The sequence below is a fragment of the Taudactylus pleione genome, unplaced genomic scaffold, assembly GCF_031769625.1.
Source record: "Taudactylus pleione unplaced genomic scaffold, aTauple2 ptg000070l, whole genome shotgun sequence".
NCBI classification, from domain to species: Eukaryota; Metazoa; Chordata; class Amphibia; order Anura; family Myobatrachidae; genus Taudactylus; species Taudactylus pleione.
In genome coordinates this window covers 1,346,741-1,372,171 of record NW_028284472.1, presented here as the reverse complement: position 1 = coordinate 1,372,171, position 25,431 = coordinate 1,346,741, and the positions used below count along the sequence as shown (strand labels likewise).

The 25,431-nt window shown below is 37.0% G+C and overlaps 13 non-coding genes across 13 annotated transcripts; all 13 read left to right on the top strand.

Moving 5' to 3' along the window:
• The first annotated feature begins 497 nt into the window (after positions 1 to 497).
• On the top strand, positions 498 to 569 carry TRNAA-UGC (transfer RNA alanine (anticodon UGC)). The gene has a single exon. It is a non-coding gene; the product is annotated as a tRNA-Ala (tRNA).
• Positions 570 to 1,420: 851 nt separating this feature from the next.
• Positions 1,421 to 1,492, top strand: TRNAA-UGC (transfer RNA alanine (anticodon UGC)). The gene has a single exon. It is a non-coding gene; the product is annotated as a tRNA-Ala (tRNA).
• A 1,764-nt stretch (positions 1,493 to 3,256) lies between these two features.
• TRNAA-UGC (transfer RNA alanine (anticodon UGC)) lies at positions 3,257 to 3,328 on the top strand. Its single transcript has one exon. It is a non-coding gene; the product is annotated as a tRNA-Ala (tRNA).
• Positions 3,329 to 4,179: 851 nt separating this feature from the next.
• TRNAA-UGC (transfer RNA alanine (anticodon UGC)) lies at positions 4,180 to 4,251 on the top strand. The gene has a single exon. It is a non-coding gene; the product is annotated as a tRNA-Ala (tRNA).
• Positions 4,252 to 6,924: 2,673 nt separating this feature from the next.
• TRNAA-UGC (transfer RNA alanine (anticodon UGC)) lies at positions 6,925 to 6,996 on the top strand. The gene has a single exon. It is a non-coding gene; the product is annotated as a tRNA-Ala (tRNA).
• A 3,585-nt stretch (positions 6,997 to 10,581) lies between these two features.
• Positions 10,582 to 10,653, top strand: TRNAA-UGC (transfer RNA alanine (anticodon UGC)). The gene has a single exon. It is a non-coding gene; the product is annotated as a tRNA-Ala (tRNA).
• Positions 10,654 to 13,327: 2,674 nt separating this feature from the next.
• TRNAA-UGC (transfer RNA alanine (anticodon UGC)) lies at positions 13,328 to 13,399 on the top strand. The gene has a single exon. It is a non-coding gene; the product is annotated as a tRNA-Ala (tRNA).
• Positions 13,400 to 15,162: 1,763 nt separating this feature from the next.
• Positions 15,163 to 15,234, top strand: TRNAA-UGC (transfer RNA alanine (anticodon UGC)). Its single transcript has one exon. It is a non-coding gene; the product is annotated as a tRNA-Ala (tRNA).
• Positions 15,235 to 16,997: 1,763 nt separating this feature from the next.
• TRNAA-UGC (transfer RNA alanine (anticodon UGC)) lies at positions 16,998 to 17,069 on the top strand. Its single transcript has one exon. It is a non-coding gene; the product is annotated as a tRNA-Ala (tRNA).
• An 850-nt stretch (positions 17,070 to 17,919) lies between these two features.
• Positions 17,920 to 17,991, top strand: TRNAA-UGC (transfer RNA alanine (anticodon UGC)). The gene has a single exon. It is a non-coding gene; the product is annotated as a tRNA-Ala (tRNA).
• A 1,762-nt stretch (positions 17,992 to 19,753) lies between these two features.
• On the top strand, positions 19,754 to 19,825 carry TRNAA-UGC (transfer RNA alanine (anticodon UGC)). The gene has a single exon. It is a non-coding gene; the product is annotated as a tRNA-Ala (tRNA).
• Positions 19,826 to 20,676: 851 nt separating this feature from the next.
• Positions 20,677 to 20,748, top strand: TRNAA-UGC (transfer RNA alanine (anticodon UGC)). The gene has a single exon. It is a non-coding gene; the product is annotated as a tRNA-Ala (tRNA).
• Positions 20,749 to 23,421: 2,673 nt separating this feature from the next.
• On the top strand, positions 23,422 to 23,493 carry TRNAA-UGC (transfer RNA alanine (anticodon UGC)). Its single transcript has one exon. It is a non-coding gene; the product is annotated as a tRNA-Ala (tRNA).
• The last annotated feature ends 1,938 nt before the right edge of the window (positions 23,494 to 25,431 follow it).

Sequence of the window (25,431 nt, the reverse complement as noted above, 5' to 3'; positions counted from 1 at the left end):
TTTTGTGAACAAAAAGAGGATGGACATGGGCTTGGAGGGCAAGCACTTAATGAAATTTCAAAGCATGGATTGATGACAACATATCAACTGTAGCTAGATTGTCTGGTGAAGCATTAGCTAGCTAGCCCAAGAGGCAGTAATAGCATGCATCCTTTGTGACCTTCTACTAAGTTCTGACACTGATGACCAAACAGAATGTAAGAATGCCCTCTAGTTAGCAAAACTTGATCAATGTCTACACCATTCATTAGTAAAAGTAGGGTATTCTGATGACAAACCAGTCTCTGATGGAGAACTTTAAGAGCATTCCAATGTTTGGAATGGGCATCTCCTTGCATTCTCATCAGCCATGAAAACCATAAAGTCCTTGAAGTCAAGCATGGTATAATGGTTATACTTCCATCCTCTAAGATGTCCCTAATAACACTGAAAAGTAGTAAATCTCTAGTGAAATGTAAAGCTGCAATCACTTTTGTATAAAAATATAGCAGCTCATAGGGGATGTAGCTCAGTGGTAGAGCGCATGCTTTGCATGTATGAGGCCCCGGGTTCAATCCCCGACATCTCCATGTTTTGCAAAATGCAGCTTTTTACCATATGTAAACACTCTAGAAGAGCCACAGATAACAAGCAATCCAATAAAAGTACTCTACAGCAACAGTCAAAGTTGAATACAAATCATAAAAAATCAATCAAATATGATTATATTCAACATCGTCTTCATACCATTTTTCAAAGTAAAGTTCCCATTGATTGCCTATAGCCATTCTCCTACACTGAGGGAAAACATATGGTAAGTAGGAAATAGATTATTTATTTTCAGTGGGAACTGAAGGCTACTACCTGAGCAAAGTTTAATAAAAGAGCGAGACAAATAATATAGTAAAACTAATTGATTAAGATTGAGAGACAAGTTCAAACACTTTGTGAACAAAAAGAGGATGGACATGGGCTTGGAGGGCAAGCACTTAATGAAATTCCAAAGCATGGAATGATGACAACATATCAACTCTAGATAGATTGTCTGGTGAAGCATTAGTTAGCAATGCCCAAGAGGCAGTCATAGCATGCATCCTTTGTGCCCTTCTACTAAGTTCTGACACTGATGACCAAACAGAATGTAAGAAAGCACTCTAGTTAGCAAAACTTGATCAATATCCACACCATTCATTAGAAAAAGTAGGGTATTCTGATGACAAACCAGTCTCTGATGGAGAACTTTAAGAGCATTCCAATGTTTGGAATGGGCATCTCCTTGCATTCTCATCAGCCATGAAAACCATAAAGTCCTTGAAGTCAAGCATGGTATAATGGTTATACTTCCATCCTCTAAGATGTCCCTAATAACACTGAAAAGTAGTAAATCTCTAGTGAAATGTAAAGCTGCAATCACTTTTGTATAAAAATATAGCAGCTCATAGGGGATGTAGCTCAGTGGTAGAGCGCATGCTTTGCATGTATGAGGCCCCGGGTTCAATCCCCGGCATCTCCATGTTTTGCAAAATGCAGCTTTTTACCATAAGTAACCTCTCTAGAAGAGCCACAGATAACAAGCAATCCAATAAAAGTACTCTACAGCAACAGTCAAAGTTGAATACAAATCATAAAAAATCAATCAAATATGATTATATTCAACATCGTCTTCATACCATTTTTCAAAGTAAAGTTCCCATTGAATGCCTATAGCCATTCTCCTACACTGAGGGAAAACATATGGTAAGTAGGAAATAGATTATTTATTTTCAGTGGGAACTGAAGGCGACTACCTGAGCAAAGTTTAATAAAAGAGCGAGACAAATAATATAGTAAAACTAATTGATTAAGATTGAGAGACAAGTTTAAACACTTTGTGAACAAAAAGAGGATGGACAAGGGCTTGGAGGGCAAGCACTTAATTAAATTTTAAAGCATGGATTGATGACAACATATCAACTGTAGCTAGATTGTCTGGTGAAGCATTAGCTAGCTAGCCCAAGAGGCAGTAATAGCATGCATCCTTTGTGCTCTTCTACTAAGTTCTGACACTGATGACCAAACAGAATGTAAGAAAGCCCTCTAGTTAGCAAAACTTGATCAATATCCACACCATTCATTAGTAAAAGTAGGGGATTCTGATGATAAACCATTCTCTGATGGAGAACTTTAAGAGCATTCCAATGTTCGGAATGGGCATCTACTTGCATTCTCATCAGCAATGAAAACCATAAAGTCCTTGAAGTCAAGCATGGTATAAAGGTTATACTTCCATCCTCTAAGATGTCCCTAATAACACTGAAAAGTAGTAAATCTCTAGTGAAATGTAAAGCTGCAATCACTTGTGCATAAATATATAGCATCTCATAGGGGATGTAGCTCGGTGGTAGAGTGCATATATGAGGACAAGGGTTCAATCCCCGGCATCTCCATGTTTTGCAAAATACAGCTTTTTGCCATAGGTAAACTGTCTAGAAGAGCCAAAGATAACAAGCAAACCAATAAAAGTACTCTATAGCAATAGTCAAAGTTGAATACAAATCATAAAAAATCAATCTAATATGATTATATTCATCATCGTCTTCATTCCATTTTTCAAAGTAAAGTTCCCATTGAATGCTTATTACCATTCTCCTACACTGAGGGAAAACATATGGTAAGTAGGAAATAGATTTTTAATTTACAGTGGGAACTGAAGGCGACTACCCGAGCAAAGTTTAATAAAAGAGCGCGACAAATAATATAGCAAATCTAATTGATTAAGATTGTGAGACAAGTTCAAACACTTTTGTGAACAAAAAGAGGATGGACATGGGCTTGGAGGGCAAGCACTTAATGAAATTTCAAAGCATGGATTGATGACAACATATCAACTGTAGCTAGATTGTCTGGTGAAGCATTAGCTAGCTAGCCCAAGAGGCAGTAATAGCATGCATCCTTTGTGACCTTCTACTAAGTTCTGACACTGATGACCAAACAGAATGTAAGAATGCCCTCTAGTTAGCAAAACTTGATCAATGTCTACACCATTCATTAGTAAAAGTAGGGTATTCTGATGACAAACCAGTCTCTGATGGAGAACTTTAAGAGCATTCCAATGTTTGGAATGGGCATCTCCTTGCATTCTCATCAGCCATGAAAACCATAAAGTCCTTGAAGTCAAGCATGGTATAATGGTTATACTTCCATCCTCTAAGATGTCCCTAATAACACTGAAAAGTAGTAAATCTCTAGTGAAATGTAAAGCTGCAATCACTTTTGTATAAAAATATAGCAGCTCATAGGGGATGTAGCTCAGTGGTAGAGCGCATGCTTTGCATGTATGAGGCCCCTGGTTCAATCCCCGACATCTCCATGTTTTGCAAAATGCAGCTTTTTACCATATGTAAACACTCTAGAAGAGCCACAGATAACAAGCAATCCAATAAAAGTACTCTACAGCAACAGTCAAAGTTGAATACAAATCATAAAAAATCAATCAAATATGATTATATTCAACATCGTCTTCATACCATTTTTCAAAGTAAAGTTCCCATTGATTGCCTATAGCCATTCTCCTACACTGAGGGAAAACATATGGTAAGTAGGAAATAGATTATTTATTTTCAGTGGGAACTGAAGGCTACTACCTGAGCAAAGTTTAATAAAAGAGCGAGACAAATAATATAGTAAAACTAATTGATTAAGATTGAGAGACAAGTTCAAACACTTTGTGAACAAAAAGAGGATGGACATGGGCTTGGAGGGCAAGCACTTAATGAAATTCCAAAGCATGGAATGGTGACAACATATCAACTCTAGATAGATTGTCTGGTGAAGCATTAGTTAGCAATGCCCAAGAGGCAGTCATAGCATGCATCCTTTGTGCCCTTCTACTAAGTTCTGACACTGATGACCAAACAGAATGTAAGAAAGCACTCTAGTTAGCAAAACTTGATCAATATCCACACCATTCATTAGAAAAAGTAGGGTATTCTGATGACAAACCAGTCTCTGATGGAGAACTTTAAGAGCATTCCAATGTTTGGAATGGGCATCTCCTTGCATTCTCATCAGCCATGAAAACCATAAAGTCCTTGAAGTCAAGCATGGTATAATGGTTATACTTCCATCCTCTAAGATGTCCCTAATAACACTGAAAAGTAGTAAATCTCTAGTGAAATGTAAAGCTGCAATCACTTTTGTATAAAAATATAGCAGCTCATAGGGGATGTAGCTCAGTGGTAGAGCGCATGCTTTGCATGTATGAGGCCCCGGGTTCAATCCCCGGCATCTCCATGTTTTGCAAAATGCAGCTTTTTACCATAAGTAACCTCTCTAGAAGAGCCACAGATAACAAGCAATCCAATAAAAGTACTCTACAGCAACAGTCAAAGTTGAATACAAATCATAAAAAATCAATCAAATATGATTATATTCAACATCGTCTTCATAGCATTTTTCAAAGTAAAGTTCCCATTGAATGCCTATAGCCATTCTCCTACACTGAGGGAAAACATATGGTAAGTAGGAAATAGATTATTTATTTTCAGTGGGAACTGAAGGCGACTACCTGAGCAAAGTTTAATAAAAGAGCGAGACAAATAATATAGTAAAACTAATTGATTAAGATTGAGAGACAAGTTTAAACACTTTGTGAACAAAAAGAGGATGGACAAGGGCTTGGAGGGCAAGCACTTAATGAAATTTCAAAGCATGGAATGATGACAACATATCAACTCTAGATAGATTGTCTGGTGAAGCATTAGTTAGCAATGCCCAAGAGGCAGTCATAGCATGCATCCTTTGTGCCCTTCTACTAAATTCTGACACTGATGACCAACAGAATGTAAGAAAGCCCTCTAGTTAGCAAAACTTGATCAATATCTACACCATTCATTAGTAAAAGTAGGGGATTCTGATGATAAACCAGTCTCTGATGGAGAACTTTAAGAGCATTCCAATGTTCGGAATGGGCATCTCCTTGCATTCTCATCAGCCATGAAAACCATAAAGTCCTTGAAGTCAAGCATGGTATAATGGTTATACTTCCATCCTCTAAGATGTCCCTAATAACACTGAAAAGTAGTAAATCTCTAGTGAAATGTAAAGCTGCAATCACTTTTGCATAAGAAAATAGCAGCTCTAAGGGGATGTAGCTCAGTGCTTTGCATGTAGGAGGCCCCGGGTTCAATCCCAGGCATCTCCATGTTTTGCAAAATACAGCTTTTTACCATATGTAAACTCTCTAGAAGAGACACAGATAACAAGCAAACCAATAAAAGTAATCTACAGCAATAGTCAAAGTTGAATACAAATCATAAAAAATCAATCAAATATGATTATTTTCAACATCTTCTTCATACCATTTTTCAAAGAAAAGTTCCCATTAAATGCCTATTGCCATTCTCCTACACTGAGGGAAAACATATGGAAAGTAGGGAATAGTTTTTTTTATTTTCAGTGGGAACTGAAGGCGACTACCTGAGCAAAGTTTAATAAAAGAGTGAGACAAATAATATAGTAAAACTAATTGATTAAGATTGAGAGACAAGTTTAAACACTTTGTGAACAGAAAGAGGATGGACAAGGGCTTGGAGGGCAAGCCCTTAATGAAATTTCAAAGCATGGAATGATGACAACATATCAACTCTAGATAGATTGTCTGGTGAAGCATTAGTTAGCAATGCCCAAGAGGCAGTCATAGCATGCATCCTTTGTGCCCTTCTACTAAATTCTGACACTGATGACCAAACAGAATGTAAGAAAGCCCTCTAGTTAGCAAAACTTGATCAATATCTACACCATTCATTAGTAAAAGTAGGGGATTCTGATGATAAACCAGTCTCTGATGGAGAACTTTAAGAGCATTCCAATGTTCAGAATGGGCATCTCCTTGCATTCTCATCAGCCATGAAAACCATAAAGTCCTTGAAGTCAAGCATGGTATAATGGTTATACTTCCATCCTCTAAGATGTCCCTAATAACACTGAAAAGTAGTAAATCTCTAGTGAAATGTAAAGCTGCAATCACTTTTGCATAAGAAAATAGCAGCTCTAAGGGGATGTAGCTCAGTGCTTTGCATGTAGGAGGCCCCGGGTTCAATCCCAGGCATCTCCATGTTTTGCAAAATACAGCTTTTTACCATATGTAAACTCTCTAGAAGAGACACAGATAACAAGCAATCCAATAAAAGTACTCTACAGCAACAGTCAAAGTTGAATACAAATCATAAAAAATCAATCAAATATGATTATATTCAACATCGTCTTCATATCATTTTTCAAAGTAAAGTTCCCATTGAATGCCTATAGCCATTCTCCTACACTGAGGGAAAACATATGGTAAGTAGGAAATAGATTATTTATTTTCAGTGGGAACTGAAGGCTACTACCTGAGCAAAGTTTAATAAAAGAGCGAGATAAATAATATAGTAAAACTAATTGATTAAGATTGAGAGACAAGTTCAAACACTTTGTGAACAAAAAGAGGATGGACATGGGCTCGGAGGGCAAGCACTTAATGAAATTTCAAAGCATGGAATGATGACAACATATCAACTCTAGATATATTGTCTGGTGAAGCATTAGTTAGCAATGCCCAAGAGGCAGTCATAGCATGCATCCTTTGTGCCCTTCTACTAAGTTCTGACACTGATGACCAAACAGAATGTAAGAAAGCCCTCTAGTTAGCAAAACTTGATCAATATCCACACCATTCATTAGAAAAAGTAGGGTATTCTGATGACAAACCAGTCTCTGATGGAGAACTTTAAGAGCATTCCAATGTTTGGAATGGGCATCTCCTTGCATTCTCATCAGCCATGAAAACCATAAAGTCCTTGAAGTCAAGCATGGTATAATGGTTATACTTACATCCTCTAAGATGTCCCTAATAACACTGAAAAGTAGTAAATCTCTAGTGAAATGTAAAGCTGCAATCACTTTTGTATAATAGTATAGCGGCTCATAGGGGATGTAGCTCAGTGGTAGAGCGCATGCTTTGCATGTATGAGGCCCCGGGTTCAATCCCCGGCATCTCCATGTTTTGCAAAAGGCAGCTTTTTACCATATGTAAACTCTCTAGAAGAGCCACAGATAACAAGCAATCCAATAAAAGTACTCTACAGCAACAGTCAAAGTTGAATACAAATCATAAAAAATCAATCAAACATGATTATATTCAACATCGTCTTCAATCCATTTTTCAAAGTAAAGTTCCCATTGAATGCCTATAGCCATTCTCCTACACTGAGGGAAAACATATGGTAAGTAGGAAATAGATTTTTTATTTTCAGTGGGAACTGAAGGCGACTACCTGAGCAAAGTTTAATAAAAGAGCGAGACAAATAATATAGTAAAACTAATTGATTAAGATTGAGAGACAAGTTTAAACACTTTGTGAACAAAAAAGAGGATGGACAAGGGCTTGGAGGGCAAGCACTTAATGAAATTTCAAAGCATGGAATGATGACAACATATCAACTCTAGATAGATTGTCTGGTGAAGCATTAGTTAGCAATGCCCAAGAGGCAGTCATAGCATGCATCCTTTGTGCCCTTCTAATAAATTCTGACACTGATGACCAACAGAATGTAAGAAAGCCCTCTAGTTAGCAAAACTTGATCAATATCTACACCATTCATTAGTAAAAGTAGGGGATTCTGATGATAAACCAGTCTCTGATGGAGAACTTTAAGAGCATTCCAATGTTCGGAATGGGCATCTCCTTGCATTCTCATCAGCCATGAAAACCATAAAGTCCTTGAAGTCAAGCATGGTATAATGGTTATACTTCCATCCTCTAAGATGTCCCTAATAACACTGAAAAGTAGTAAATCTCTAGTGAAATGTAAAGCTGCAATCACTTTTGCATAAGAAAATAGCAGCTCTAAGGGGATGTAGCTCAGTGCTTTGCATGTAGGAGGCCCCGGGTTCAATCCCAGGCATCTCCATGTTTTGCAAAATACAGCTTTTTACCATATGTAAACTCTCTAGAAGAGACACAGATAACAAGCAAACCAATAAAAGTAATCTACAGCAATAGTCAAAGTTGAATACAAATCATAAAAAATCAATCAAATTTGATTATTTTCAACATCTTCTTCATAGCATTTTTCAAAGTAAAGTTCCCATTGAATGCCTATTGCCATTCTCCTACACTGAGGGAAAACATATGGAAAGTAGGAAATAGTTTTTTTTATTTTCAGTGGGAACTGAAGGCGACTACCTGAGCAAAGTTTAATAAAAGAGTGAGACAAATGATATAGTAAAACTAATTGATTAAGATTGAGAGACAAGTTCAAACACTTTGTGAACAGAAAGAGGATGGACAAGGGCTTGGAGGGCAAGCACTTAATGAAATTTCAAAGCATGGAATGATGACAACATATCAACTCTAGATAGATTGTCTGGTGAAGCATTAGTTAGCAATGCCCAAGAGGCAGTTATAGCATGCATCCTTTGTGCCCTTCTACTAAATTCTGACACTGATGACCAACAGAATGTAAGAAAGCCCTCTAGTTAGCAAAACTTGATCAATATCTACACCATTCATTAGTAAAAGTAGGGGATTCTGATGATAAACCAGTCTCTGATGGAGAACTTTAAGAGCATTCCAATGTTCGGAATGGGCATCTCCTTGCATTCTCATCAGCCATGAAAACCATAAAGTCCTTGAAGTCAAGCATGGTATAATGGTTATACTTCCATCCTCTAAGATGTCCCTAATAACACTGAAAAGTAGTAAATCTCTAGTGAAATGTAAAGCTGCAATCACTTTTGCATAAGAAAATAGCAGCTCTAAGGGGATGTAGCTCAGTGCTTTGCATGTAGGAGGCCCCGGGTTCAATCCCAGGCATCTCCATGTTTTGCAAAATACAGCTTTTTACCATATGTAAACTCTCTAGAAGAGACACAGATAACAAGCAAACCAATAAAAGTAATCTACAGCAATAGTCAAAGTTGAATACAAATCATAAAAAATCAATCAAATATGATTATTTTCAACATCTTCTTCATACCATTTTTCAAAGAAAAGTTCCCATTAAATGCCTATTGCCATTCTCCTACACTGAGGGAAAACATATGGAAAGTAGGGAATAGTTTTTTTTATTTTCAGTGGGAACTGAAGGCGACTACCTGAGCAAAGTTTAATAAAAGAGTGAGACAAATAATATAGTAAAACTAATTGATTAAGATTGAGAGACAAGTTTAAACACTTTGTGAACAGAAAGAGGATGGACAAGGGCTTGGAGGGCAAGCCCTTAATGAAATTTCAAAGCATGGAATGATGACAACATATCAACTCTAGATAGATTGTCTGGTGAAGCATTAGTTAGCAATGCCCAAGAGGCAGTCATAGCATGCATCCTTTGTGCCCTTCTACTAAATTCTGACACTGATGACCAAACAGAATGTAAGAAAGCCCTCTAGTTAGCAAAACTTGATCAATATCTACACCATTCATTAGTAAAAGTAGGGGATTCTGATGATAAACCAGTCTCTGATGGAGAACTTTAAGAGCATTCCAATGTTCAGAATGGGCATCTCCTTGCATTCTCATCAGCCATGAAAACCATAAAGTCCTTGAAGTCAAGCATGGTATAATGGTTATACTTCCATCCTCTAAGATGTCCCTAATAACACTGAAAAGTAGTAAATCTCTAGTGAAATGTAAAGCTGCAATCACTTTTGCATAAGAAAATAGCAGCTCTAAGGGGATGTAGCTCAGTGCTTTGCATGTAGGAGGCCCCGGGTTCAATCCCAGGCATCTCCATGTTTTGCAAAATACAGCTTTTTACCATATGTAAACTCTCTAGAAGAGACACAGATAACAAGCAATCCAATAAAAGTACTCTACAGCAACAGTCAAAGTTGAATACAAATCATAAAAAATCAATCAAATATGATTATATTCAACATCGTCTTCATATCATTTTTCAAAGTAAAGTTCCCATTGAATGCCTATAGCCATTCTCCTACACTGAGGGAAAACATATGGTAAGTAGGAAATAGATTATTTATTTTCAGTGGGAACTGAAGGCTACTACCTGAGCAAAGTTTAATAAAAGAGCGAGACAAATAATATAGTAAAACTAATTGATTAAGATTGAGAGACAAGTTCAAACACTTTGTGAACAAAAAGAGGATGGACATGGGCTCGGAGGGCAAGCACTTAATGAAATTTCAAAGCATGGAATGATGACAACATATCAACTCTAGATATATTGTCTGGTGAAGCATTAGTTAGCAATGCCCAAGAGGCAGTCATAGCATGCATCCTTTGTGCCCTTCTACTAAGTTCTGACACTGATGACCAAACAGAATGTAAGAAAGCCCTCTAGTTAGCAAAACTTGATCAATATCCACACCATTCATTAGAAAAAGTAGGGTATTCTGATGACAAACCAGTCTCTGATGGAGAACTTTAAGAGCATTCCAATGTTTGGAATGGGCATCTCCTTGCATTCTCATCAGCCATGAAAACCATAAAGTCCTTGAAGTCAAGCATGGTATAATGGTTATACTTACATCCTCTAAGATGTCCCTAATAACACTGAAAAGTAGTAAATCTCTAGTGAAATGTAAAGCTGCAATCACTTTTGTATAATAGTATAGCGGCTCATAGGGGATGTAGCTCAGTGGTAGAGCGCATGCTTTGCATGTATGAGGCCCCGGGTTCAATCCCCGGCATCTCCATATTTTGCAAAAGGCAGCTTTTTACCATATGTAAACTCTCTAGAAGAGCCACAGATAACAAGCAATCCAATAAAAGTACTCTACAGCAACAGTCAAAGTTGAATACAAATCATAAAAAATCAATCAAACATGATTATATTCAACATCGTCTTCAATCCATTTTTCAAAGTAAAGTTCCCATTGAATGCCTATAGCCATTCTCCTACACTGAGGGAAAACATATGGTAAGTAGGAAATAGATTTTTTATTTTCAGTGGGAACTGAAGGCGACTACCTGAGCAAAGTTTAATAAAAGAGCGAGACAAATAATATAGTAAAACTAATTGATTAAGATTGAGAGACAAGTTTAAACACTTTGTGAACAAAAAAGAGGATGGACAAGGGCTTGGAGGGCAAGCACTTAATGAAATTTCAAAGCATGGAATGATGACAACATATCAACTCTAGATAGATTGTCTGGTGAAGCATTAGTTAGCAATGCCCAAGAGGCAGTCATAGCATGCATCCTTTGTGCCCTTCTAATAAATTCTGACACTGATGACCAACAGAATGTAAGAAAGCCCTCTAGTTAGCAAAACTTGATCAATATCTACACCATTCATTAGTAAAAGTAGGGGATTCTGATGATAAACCAGTCTCTGATGGAGAACTTTAAGAGCATTCCAATGTTCGGAATGGGCATCTCCTTGCATTCTCATCAGCCATGAAAACCATAAAGTCCTTGAAGTCAAGCATGGTATAATGGTTATACTTCCATCCTCTAAGATGTCCCTAATAACACTGAAAAGTAGTAAATCTCTAGTGAAATGTAAAGCTGCAATCACTTTTGCATAAGAAAATAGCAGCTCTAAGGGGATGTAGCTCAGTGCTTTGCATGTAGGAGGCCCCGGGTTCAATCCCAGGCATCTCCATGTTTTGCAAAATACAGCTTTTTACCATATGTAAACTCTCTAGAAGAGACACAGATAACAAGCAAACCAATAAAAGTAATCTACAGCAATAGTCAAAGTTGAATACAAATCATAAAAAATCAATCAAATATGATTATTTTCAACATCTTCTTCATACCATTTTTCAAAGAAAAGTTCCCATTAAATGCCTATTGCCATTCTCCTACACTGAGGGAAAACATATGGAAAGTAGGGAATAGTTTTTTTTATTTTCAGTGGGAACTGAAGGCGACTACCTGAGCAAAGTTTAATAAAAGAGTGAGACAAATAATATAGTAAAACTAATTGATTAAGATTGAGAGACAAGTTTAAACACTTTGTGAACAGAAAGAGGATGGACAAGGGCTTGGAGGGCAAGCCCTTAATGAAATTTCAAAGCATGGAATGATGACAACATATCAACTCTAGATAGATTGTCTGGTGAAGCATTAGTTAGCAATGCCCAAGAGGCAGTCATAGCATGCATCCTTTGTGCCCTTCTACTAAATTCTGACACTGATGACCAAACAGAATGTAAGAAAGCCCTCTAGTTAGCAAAACTTGATCAATATCTACACCATTCATTAGTAAAAGTAGGGGATTCTGATGATAAACCAGTCTCTGATGGAGAACTTTAAGAGCATTCCAATGTTCAGAATGGGCATCTCCTTGCATTCTCATCAGCCATGAAAACCATAAAGTCCTTGAAGTCAAGCATGGTATAATGGTTATACTTCCATCCTCTAAGATGTCCCTAATAACACTGAAAAGTAGTAAATCTCTAGTGAAATGTAAAGCTGCAATCACTTTTGCATAAGAAAATAGCAGCTCTAAGGGGATGTAGCTCAGTGCTTTGCATGTAGGAGGCCCCGGGTTCAATCCCAGGCATCTCCATGTTTTGCAAAATACAGCTTTTTACCATATGTAAACTCTCTAGAAGAGACACAGATAACAAGCAATCCAATAAAAGTACTCTACAGCAACAGTCAAAGTTGAATACAAATCATAAAAAATCAATCAAATATGATTATATTCAACATCGTCTTCATATCATTTTTCAAAGTAAAGTTCCCATTGAATGCCTATAGCCATTCTCCTACACTGAGGGAAAACATATGGTAAGTAGGAAATAGATTATTTATTTTCAGTGGGAACTGAAGGCTACTACCTGAGCAAAGTTTAATAAAAGAGCGAGACAAATAATATAGTAAAACTAATTGATTAAGATTGAGAGACAAGTTCAAACACTTTGTGAACAAAAAGAGGATGGACATGGGCTCGGAGGGCAAGCACTTAATGAAATTTCAAAGCATGGAATGATGACAACATATCAACTCTAGATATATTGTCTGGTGAAGCATTAGTTAGCAATGCCCAAGAGGCAGTCATAGCATGCATCCTTTGTGCCCTTCTACTAAGTTCTGACACTGATGACCAAACAGAATGTAAGAAAGCCCTCTAGTTAGCAAAACTTGATCAATATCCACACCATTCATTAGAAAAAGTAGGGTATTCTGATGACAAACCAGTCTCTGATGGAGAACTTTAAGAGCATTCCAATGTTTGGAATGGGCATCTCCTTGCATTCTCATCAGCCATGAAAACCATAAAGTCCTTGAAGTCAAGCATGGTATAATGGTTATACTTACATCCTCTAAGATGTCCCTAATAACACTGAAAAGTAGTAAATCTCTAGTGAAATGTAAAGCTGCAATCACTTTTGTATAATAGTATAGCGGCTCATAGGGGATGTAGCTCAGTGGTAGAGCGCATGCTTTGCATGTATGAGGCCCCGGGTTCAATCCCCGGCATCTCCATGTTTTGCAAAAGGCAGCTTTTTACCATATGTAAACTCTCTAGAAGAGCCACAGATAACAAGCAATCCAATAAAAGTACTCTACAGCAACAGTCAAAGTTGAATACAAATCATAAAAAATCAATCAAACATGATTATATTCAACATCGTCTTCATATCATTTTTCAAAGTAAAGTTCCCATTGAATGCCTATAGCCATTCTCCTACACTGAGGGAAAACATATGGTAAGTAGGAAATAGATTTTTTATTTTCAGTGGGAACTGAAGGCGACTACCTGAGCAAAGTTTAATAAAAGAGCGAGACAAATAATATAGTAAAACTAATTGATTAAGATTGAGAGACAAGTTTAAACACTTTGTGAACAAAAAAGAGGATGGACAAGGGCTTGGAGGGCAAGCACTTAATGAAATTTCAAAGCATGGAATGATGACAACATATCAACTCTAGATAGATTGTCTGGTGAAGCATTAGTTAGCAATGCCCAAGAGGCAGTCATAGCATGCATCCTTTGTGCCCTTCTAATAAATTCTGACACTGATGACCAACAGAATGTAAGAAAGCCCTCTAGTTAGCAAAACTTGATCAATATCTACACCATTCATTAGTAAAAGTAGGGGATTCTGATGATAAACCAGTCTCTGATGGAGAACTTTAAGAGCATTCCAATGTTCGGAATGGGCATCTCCTTGCATTCTCATCAGCCATGAAAACCATAAAGTCCTTGAAGTCAAGCATGGTATAATGGTTATACTTCCATCCTCTAAGATGTCCCTAATAACACTGAAAAGTAGTAAATCTCTAGTGAAATGTAAAGCTGCAATCACTTTTGCATAAGAAAATAGCAGCTCTAAGGGGATGTAGCTCAGTGCTTTGCATGTAGGAGGCCCCGGGTTCAATCCCAGGCATCTCCATGTTTTGCAAAATACAGCTTTTTACCATATGTAAACTCTCTAGAAGAGACACAGATAACAAGCAAACCAATAAAAGTAATCTACAGCAATAGTCAAAGTTGAATACAAATCATAAAAAATCAATCAAATTTGATTATTTTCAACATCTTCTTCATAGCATTTTTCAAAGTAAAGTTCCCATTGAATGCCTATTGCCATTCTCCTACACTGAGGGAAAACATATGGAAAGTAGGAAATAGTTTTTTTTATTTTCAGTGGGAACTGAAGGCGACTACCTGAGCAAAGTTTAATAAAAGAGTGAGACAAATGATATAGTAAAACTAATTGATTAAGATTGAGAGACAAGTTCAAACACTTTGTGAACAGAAAGAGGATGGACAAGGGCTTGGAGGGCAAGCACTTAATGAAATTTCAAAGCATGGAATGATGACAACATATCAACTCTAGATAGATTGTCTGGTGAAGCATTAGTTAGCAATGCCCAAGAGGCAGTTATAGCATGCATCCTTTGTGCCCTTCTACTAAATTCTGACACTGATGACCAAACAGAATGTAAGAAAGCCCTCTAGTTAGCAAAACTTGATCAATATCTACACCATTCATTAGTAAAAGTAGGGGATTCTGATGATAAACCAGTCTCTGATTGAGAACTTTAAGAGCATTCCAATGTTTGGAATGGGCATCTCCTTGCATTCTCATCAGCCATGAAAACCATAAAGTCCTTGAAGTCAAGCATGGTATAATGGTTATACTTCCATCCTCTAAGATGTCTCTAATAACACTGAAAAGTAGTAAATTTCTAGTGAAAAGTAAAGCTGCAATCACTTTTGTATAAAAATATAGCAGCTCATAGGGGATGTAGCTCAATGGTAGAGCGCATGCTTTGCATGTATGAGGCCCCGGGTTCAATCTCTGGCATCTCCATGTTTTGCAAAATGCAGCTTTTTACCATATGTAAACTCTCTAGAAGAGCCACTGATAACAAGCAATCCAATAAAAGTACTCTACAGCAACAGTCAAAGTTGAATACAAATCATAAAAAATCAATCAAATATGATTATATTCAACATCGTCTTCATACCATTTTTCAAAGTAAAGTTCCCATTGAATGCCTATAGCCATTCTCCTACACTGAGGGAAAACATATGGTAAGTAAGAAATAGATTATTTATTTTCAGTGGGAACTGAAGGCTACTACCTGAGCAAAGTTTAATAAAAGAGCGAGACAAATAATATAGTAAAACTAATTGATTAAGATTGAGAGACAAGTTCAAACACTTTGTGAACAAAAAGAGGATGGACTTGGGCATGGAGGGCAAGCACTTAATGAAATTTCAAAGCATGGAATGATGACAACATATCAACTCTAGATAGATTGTCTGGTGAAGCATTAGTTAGCAATGCCCAAGAGGCAGTCATAGCATGCATCCTTTGTGCCCTTCTACTAAGTTCTGACACTGATGACCAAACAGAATGTAAGAAAGCCCTCTAGTTAGCAAAACTTGATCAATATCTACACCATTCATTAGAAAAAGTAGGGTATTCTGATGACAAACCAGTCTCTGATGGAGAACTTTAAGAGCATTCCAATGTTTGGAATGGGCATCTCCTTGCATTCTCATCAGCAATGAAAACCATAAAGTCCTTGAAGGCTAGCATGGTATAATGGTTATACTTCCATCCTCTAAGATGTCCCTAATAACACTGAAAAGTAGTAAATCTCTAGTGAAATGTAAAGCTGCAATCACTTTTGCATAAGAAAATAGCAGCTCTAAGGGGATGTAGCTCAGTGCTTTGCATGTAGGAGGCCCCGGGTTCAATCCCAGGCATCTCCATGTTTTGCAAAATACAGCTTTTTACCATATGTAAACACTCTAGAAGAGCCACAGATAACAAGCAAACCAATAAAAGTAATCTACAGCAATAGTCAAAGTTGAATACAAATCATAAAAAATCAATCAAATATGATTATTTTCAACATCTTCTTCATAGCATTTTTCAAAGTAAAGTTCCCATTGAATGCCTATTGCCATTCTCCTACACTGAGGGAAAACATATGGAAAGTAGGAAATAGTTTTTTTTATTTTCAGTGGGAACTGAAGGCGACTACCTGAGCAAAGTTTAATAAAAGAGTGAGACAAATGATATAGTAAAACTAATTGATTAAGATTGAGAGACAAGTTCAAACACTTTGTGAACAGAAAGAGGATGGACAAGGGCTTGGAGGGCAAGCACTTAATGAAATTTCAAAGCATGGAATGATGACAACATATCAACTCTAGATAGATTGTCTGGTGAAGCATTAGTTAGCAATGCCCAAGAGGCAGTTATAGCATGCATCCTTTGTGCCCTTCTACTAAATTCTGACACTGATGACCAAACAGAATGTAAGAAAGCCCTCTAGTTAGCAAAACTTGATCAATATCTACACCATTCATTAGTAAAAGTAGGGGATTCTGATGATAAACCAGTCTCTGATTGAGAACTTTAAGAGCATTCCAATGTTTGGAATGGGCATCTCCTTGCATTCTCATCAGCCATGAAAACCATAAAGTCCTTGAAGTCAAGCATGGTATAATGGTTATACTTCCATCCTCTAAGATGTCTCTAATAACACTGAAAAGTAGTAAATTTCTAGTGAAAAGTAAAGCTGCAATCACTTTTGTATAAAAATATAGCAGCTCATAGGGGATGTAGCTCAATGGTAGAGCGCATGCTTTGCATGTATGAGGCCCCGGGTTCAATCTCTGGCATCTCCATGTTTTGCAAAATGCAGCTTTTTACCATATGTAAACTCTCTAGAAGAGCCACTGATAACAAGCAATCCAATAAAAGTACTCTACAGCAACAGTCAAAGTTGAATACAAATCATAAAAAATCAATCAAATATGATTATATTCAACATCGTCTTCATACCATTTTTCAAAGTAAAGTTCCCATTGAATGCCTATAGCCATTCTCCTACACTGAGGGAAAACATATGGTAAGTAAGAAATAGATTATTTATTTTCAGTGGGAACTGAAGGCTACTACCTGAGCAAAGTTTAATAAAAGAGCGAGACAAATAATATAGTAAAACTAATTGATTAAGATTGAGAGACAAGTTCAAACACTTTGTGAACAAAAAGAGGATGGACTTGGGCATGGAGGGCAAGCACTTAATGAAATTTCAAAGCATGGAATGATGACAACATATCAACTCTAGATAGATTGTCTGGTGAAGCATTAGTTAGCAATGCCCAAGAGGCAGTCATAGCATGCATCCTTTGTGCCCTTCTACTAAGTTCTGACACTGATGACCAAACAGAATGTAAGAAAGCCCTCTAGTTAGCAAAACTTGATCAATATCTACACCATTCATTAGAAAAAGTAGGGTATTCTGATGACAAACCAGTCTCTGATGGAGAACTTTAAGAGCATTCCAATGTTTGGAATGGGCATCTCCTTGCATTCTCATCAGCAATGAAAACCATAAAGTCCTTGAAGGCTAGCATGGTATAATGGTTATACTTCCATCCTCTAAGATGTCCCTAATAACACTGAAAAGTAGTAAATCTCTAGTGAAATGTAAAGCTGCAATCACTTTTGTATAAAATATAGCATCTCATAGGGGATGTAGCTCAGTGGTAGAGCGCATGCTTTGCATGTATGAGGCCCCGGGTTCAATCCCTGGCATCTCCATGTTGTGCAAAATGCAGATTTTTACCATATGTAAACTCTCTAGAAGAGCCACAGATAACAAGCAATCCAATAAAAGTACTCTACAGCAACAGTCAAAGTTGAATACAAATCATAAAAAATCAATCAAATATGATTATATTCAACATCGTCTTCATACCATTTTTCAAAGTAAAGTTCCCATTGAATGCCTATAGCCATTCTCCTACACTGAGGGAAAACATATGGTAAGTAGGAAATAGATTTTTTATTTTCAGTGGGAACTGAAGGCGACTACCTGAGCAAAGTTTAATAAAAGAGCGAGACAAATAATATAGTAAAACTAATTGATTAAGATTGAGAGACAAGTTTAAACACTTTGTGAACAAAAAGAGGATGGACAAGGGCTTGGAGGGCAAGCACTTAATGAAATTTCAAAGCATGGAATGATGACAACATATCAACTCTAGATAGATTGTCTGGTGAAGCATTAGTTAGCAATGCCCAAGTGGCAGTCATAGCATGCATCCTTTGTGCCCTTCTACTAAATTCTGACACTGATGACCAACAGAATGTAAGAAAGCCCTCTAGTTAGCAAAACTTGATCAATATCTACACCATTCATTAGTAAAAGTAGGGGATTCTGATGATAAACCAGTCTCTGATGGAGAACTTTAAGAGCATTCCAATGTTCGGAATGGGCATCTCCTTGCATTCTCATCAGCCATGAAAACCATAAAGTCCTTGAAGTCAAGCATTGTATAATGGTTATACTTCCATCCTCTAAGATGTCCCTAATAACACTGAAAAGTAGTAAATCTCTAGTGAAATGTAAAGCTGCAATCACTTTTGCATAAGAAAATAGCAGCTCTAAGGGGATGTAGCTCAGTGCTTTGCATGTAGGAGGCCCCGGGTTCAATCCCAGGCATCTCCATGTTTTGCAAAATACAGCTTTTTACCATATGTAAACACTCTAGAAGAGCCACAGATAACAAGCAAACCAATAAAAGTAATCTACAGCAATAGTCAAAGTTGAATACAAATCATAAAAAATCAATCAAATATGATTATTTTCAACATCTTCTTCATAGCATTTTTCAAAGTAAAGTTCCCATTGAATGCCTATTGCCATTCTCCTACACTGAGGGAAAACATATGGAAAGTAGGGAATAGTTTTTTTTATTTTCAGTGGGAACTGAAGGCGACTACCTGAGCAAAGTTTAATAAAAGAGTGAGACAAATAATATAGTAAAACTAATTGATTAAGATTGAGAGACAAGTTCAAACACTTTGTGAACAGAAAGAGGATGCACAAGGGCTTGGAGGGCAAGCACTTAATGAAATTTCAAAGCATGGAATGATGACAACATATCAACTCTAGATAGATTGTCTGGTGAAGCATTAGTTAGCAATGCCCAAGAGGCAGTCATAGCATGCATCCTTTGTGCCCTTCTGCTAAATTCTGACACTGATGACCAAATAGAATGTAAGAATGCCCTCTAGTTAGCAAAACTTGATCAATATCTACACCATTCATTAGTAAAAGTAGGGGATTCTGATGATAAACCAGTCTCTGATGGAGAACTTTAAGAGCATTCCAATGTTCGGAATGGGCATCTCCTTGCATTCTCATCAGCCATGAAAACCATAAAGTCCTTGAAGTCAAGCATGGTATAATGGTTATACTTCCGTCCTCTAAGATGTCTCTAATAACACTGAAAAGTAGTAAATTTCTAGTGAAAAGTAAAGCTGCAATCACTTCTGTATAAAAATATAGCAGCTCATAGGGGATGTAGCTCAGTGGTAGAGCGCATGCTTTGCATGTATGAGGCCCCGGGCTCAATCTCTGGCATCTCCATGTTTTGCAAAATGCAGCTTTTTACCATATGTAAACTCTCTAGAAGAGCCACAGATAACAAGCAATCCAATAAAAGTACTCTACAGCAACAGTCAAAGTTGAATACAAATCATAAAAAATCAATCAAATATGATTATATTCAACATCGTCTTCATACCATTTTTCAAAGTAAAGTTCCCATTGATTGCCTATAGCCATTCTCCTACACTGAGGGAAAACATATGGTAAGTAGGAAATAGATTATTTATTTTCAGTGGGAACTGAAGGCTACTACCTGAGCAAAGTTTAATAAAAGTGCGAGACAAATAATATAGTAAAACTAATTGATTAAGATTGAGAGACAAGTTCAAACACTTTGTGAACAAAAAGAGGATGGACATGGGCTTGGAGGGCAAGCACTTAATGAAATTCCAAAGCATGGAATGATGACAACATATCAACTCTAGATAGATTGTCTGGTGAAGCATTAGTTAGCAATGCCCAAGAGGCAGTCATAGCATGCATCCTTTGTGCCCTTCTACTAAGTTCTGACACTGATGACCAAACAGAATGTAAGAAAGCCCTCTAGTTAGCAAAACTTGATCAATATCCACACCATTCATTAGAAAAAGTAGGGTATTCTGATGACAAACCAGTCTCTGATGGAGAACTTTAAGAGCATTCCAATGTTTGGAATGGGCATCTCCTTGCATTCTCATCTGCCATGAAAACCATAAAGTCCTTGAAGTCAAGCATGGTATAATGGTTATACTTCCATCCTCTAAGATGTCCCTAATAACACTGAAAAGTAGTAAATCTCTAGTGAAATGTAAAGCTGCAATCACTTTTGTATAAAAATATAGCAGCTCATAGGGGATGTAGCTCAGTGGTAGAGCGCATGCTTTGCATGTATGAGGCCCCGGGTTCAATCCCCGACATCTCCATGTTTTGCAAAATACAGCTTTTTACCATATGTAAACTCTCTAGAAGAGCCACAGATAACAAGCAATCCAATAAAAGTACTCTACAGCAACAGTCAAAGTTGAATACAAATCATAAAAAATCAATCAAATATGATTATATTCAACATCGTCTTCATAGCATTTTTCAAAGTAAAGTTCCCATTGAATGCCTATTGCCATTCTCCTACACTGAGGGAAAACATATGGTAAGTAGGAAATAGATTTTTTATTTTCAGTGGGAACTGAAGGCGACTACCTGAGCAAAGTTTAATAAAAGAGCGAGACAAATAATATAGTAAAACTAATTGATTAAGATTGAGAGACAAGTTTAAACACTTTGTGAACAAAAAGAGGATGGACAAGGGCTTGGAGGGCAAGCACTTAATGAAATTTCAAAGCATGGAATGATGACAACATATCAACTCTAGATAGATTGTCTGGTGAAGCATTAGTTAGCAATGCCCAAGAGGCAGTCATAGCATGCATCCTTTGTGCCCTTCTACTAAATTCTGACACTGATGACCAACAGAATGTAAGAAAGCCCTCTAGTTAGCAAAACTTGATCAATATCTACACCATTCATTAGTAAAAGTAGGGGATTCTGATGATAAACCAGTCTCTGATGGAGAACTTTAAGAGCATTCCAATGTTCGGAATGGGCATCTCCTTGCATTCTCATCAGCCATGAAAACCATAAAGTCCTTGAAGTCAAGCATGGTATAATGGTTATACTTCCATCCTCTAAGATGTCCCTAATAACACTGAAAAGTAGTAAATCTCTAGTGAAATGTAAAGCTGCAATCACTTTTGCATAAGAAAATAGCAGCTCTAAGGGGATGTAGCTCAGTGCTTTGCATGTAGGAGGCCCCGGGTTCAATCCCAGGCATCTCCATGTTTTGCAAAATACAGCTTTTTACCATATGTAAACTCTCTAGAAGAGACACAGATAACAAGCAAACCAATAAAAGTAATCTACAGCAATAGTCAAAGTTGAATACAAATCATAAAAAATCAATCAAATATGATTATTTTCAACATCTTCTTCATACCATTTTTCAAAGAAAAGTTCCCATTAAATGCCTATTGCCATTCTCCTACACTGAGGGAAAACATATGGAAAGTAGGGAATAGTTTTTTTTATTTTCAGTGGGAACTGACGGCGACTACCTGAGCAAAGTTTAATAAAAGAGTGAGACAAATAATATAGTAAAACTAATTGATTAAGATTGAGAGACAAGTTTAAACACTTTGTGAACAGAAAGAGGATGGACAAGGGCTTGGAGGGCAAGCCCTTAATGAAATTTCAAAGCATGGAATGATGACAACATATCAACTCTAGATAGATTGTCTGGTGAAGCATTAGTTAGCAATGCCCAAGAGGCAGTCATAGCATGCATCCTTTGTGCCCTTCTACTAAATTCTGACACTGATGACCAAACAGAATGTAAGAAAGCCCTCTAGTTAGCAAAACTTGATCAATATCTACACCATTCATTAGTAAAAGTAGGGGATTCTGATGATAAACCAGTCTCTGATGGAGAACTTTAAGAGCATTCCAATGTTCAGAATGGGCATCTCCTTGCATTCTCATCAGCCATGAAAACCATAAAGTCCTTGAAGTCAAGCATGGTATAATGGTTATACTTCCATCCTCTAAGATGTCCCTAATAACACTGAAAAGTAGTAAATCTCTAGTGAAATGTAAAGCTGCAATCACTTTTGCATAAGAAAATAGCAGCTCTAAGGGGATGTAGCTCAGTGCTTTGCATGTAGGAGGCCCCGGGTTCAATCCCAGGCATCTCCATATTTTGCAAAATGCAGCTTTTTACCATATGTAAACTCTCTAGAAGAGACACAGATAACAAGCAATCCAATAAAAGTACTCTACAGCAACAGTCAAAGTTGAATACAAATCATAAAAAATCAATCAAATATGATTATATTCAACATCGTCTTCATACCATTTTTCAAAGTAAAGTTCCCATTGAATGCCTATAGCCATTCTCCTACACTGAGGGAAAACATATGGTAAGTAGGAAATAGATTATTTATTTTCAGTGGGAACTGAAGGCTACTACCTGAGCAAAGTTTAATAAAAGAGCGAGACAAATAATATAGTAAAACTAATTGATTAAGATTGAGAGACAAGTTCAAGCACTTTGTGAACAAAAAGAGGATGGACATGGGCTCGGAGGGCAAGCACTTAATGAAATTTCAAAGCATGGAATGATGACAACATATCAACTCTAGATATATTGTCTGGTGAAGCATTAGTTAGCAATGCCCAAGAGGCAGTCATAGCATGCATCCTTTGTGCCCTTCTACTAAGTTCTGACACTGATGACCAAACAGAATGTAAGAAAGCCCTCTAGTTAGCAAAACTTGATCAATATCCACACCATTCATTAGAAAAAGTAGGGTATTCTAATGACAAACCAGTCTCTGATGGAGAACTTTAAGAGCATTCCAATGTTTGGAATGGGCATCTCCTTGCATTCTCATCAGCCATGAAAACCATAAAGTCCTTGAAGTCAAGCATGGTATAATGGTTATACTTACATCCTCTAAGATGTCCCTAATAACACTGAAAAGTAGTAAATCTCTAGTGAAATGTAAAGCTGCAATCACTTTTGTATAATAGTATAGCGGCTCATAGGGGATGTAGCTCAGTGGTAGAGCGCATGCTTTGCATGTATGAGGCCCCGGGTTCAATCCCCGGCATCTCCATGTTTTGCAAAATGCAGCTTTTTACCATATGTAAACTCTCTAGAAGAGCCACAGATAACAAGCAATCCAATAAAAGTACTCTACAGCAACAGTCAAAGTTGAATACAAATCATAAAAAATCAATCAAACATGATTATATTCAACATCGTCTTCATACCATTTTTCAAAGTAAAGTTCCCATTGAATGCCTATAGCCATTCTCCTACACTGAGGGAAAACATATGGTAAGTAGGAAATAGATTTTTTATTTTCAGTGGGAACTGAAGGCGACTACCTGAGCAAAGTTTAATAAAAGAGCGAGACAAATAATATAGTAAAACTAATTGATTAAGATTGAGAGACAAGTTTAAACACTTTGTGAACAAAAAGAGGATGGACAAGGGCTTGGAGGGCAAGCACTTAATGAAATTTCAAAGCATGGAATGATGACAACATATCAACTCTAGATAGATTGTCTGGTGAAGCATTAGTTAGCAATGCCCAAGTGGCAGTCATAGCATGCATCCTTTGTGCCCTTCTACTAAATTCTGACACTGATGACCAACAGTATGTAAGAAAGCCCTCTAGTTAGCAAAACTTGATCAATATCTACACCATTCATTAGTAAAAGTAGGGGATTCTGATGATAAACCAGTCTCTGATGGAGAACTTTAAGAGCATTCCAATGTTCGGAATGGGCATCTCCTTGCATTCTCATCAGCCATGAAAACCATAAAGTCCTTGAAGTCAAGCATGGTATAATGGTTATACTTCCATCCTCTAAGATGTCCCTAATAACACTGAAAAGTAGTAAATCTCTAGTGAAATGTAAAGCTGCAATCACTTTTGCATAAGAAAATAGCAGCTCTAAGGGGATGTAGCTCAGTGCTTTGCATGTAGGAGGCCCCGGGTTCAATCCCAGGCATCTCCATGTTTTGCAAAATACAGCTTTTTACCATATGTAAACACTCTAGAAGAGCCACAGATAACAAGCAAACCAATAAAAGTAATCTACAGCAATAGTCAAAGTTGAATACAAATCATAAAAAATCAATCAAATATGATTATTTTCAACATCTTCTTCATAGCATTTTTCAAAGTAAAGTTCCCATTGAATGCCTATTGCCATTCTCCTACACTGAGGGAAAACATATGGAAAGTAGGGAATAGTTTTTTTTATTTTCAGTGGGAACTGAAGGCGACTACCTGAGCAAAGTTTAATAAAAGAGTGAGACAAATAATATAGTAAAACTAATTGATTAAGATTGAGAGACAAGTTCAAACACTTTGTGAACAGAAAGAGGATGGACAAGGGCTTGGAGGGCAAGCACTTAATGAAATTTCAAAGCATGGAATGATGACAACATATCAACTCTAGATAGATTGTCTGGTGAAGCATTAGTTAGCAATTCACAAGAGGCAGTCATAGCATGCATCCTTTGTGCCCTTCTGCTAAATTCTGACACTGATGACCAAATAGAATGTAAGAATGCCCTCTAGTTAGCAAAACTTGATCAATATCTACACCATTCATTAGTAAAAGTAGGGGATTCTGATGATAAACCAGTCTCTGATGGAGAACTTTAAGAGCATTCCAATGTTTGGAATGGGCATCTCCTTGCATTCTCATCAGCCATGAAAACCATAAAGTCCTTGAAGTCAAGCATGGTATAATGGTTATACTTCCATCCTCTAAGATGTCTCTAATAACACTGAAAAGTAGTAAATTTATAGTGAAAAATAAAGCTGCAATCACTTTTGTATAAAACTATAGCAGCTCATAGGGGATATAGCTCAGTGGTAGAGCGCATGCTTTGCATGTATGAGGCATCTCCATGTTTTGCAAAATGCAGCTTTTTACCATATGTAAACTCTCTAGAAGAGCCACAGATAACAAGCAATCCAATAAAAGTACTCTACAGCAACAGTCAAAGTTGAATACAAATCATAAAAAATCAA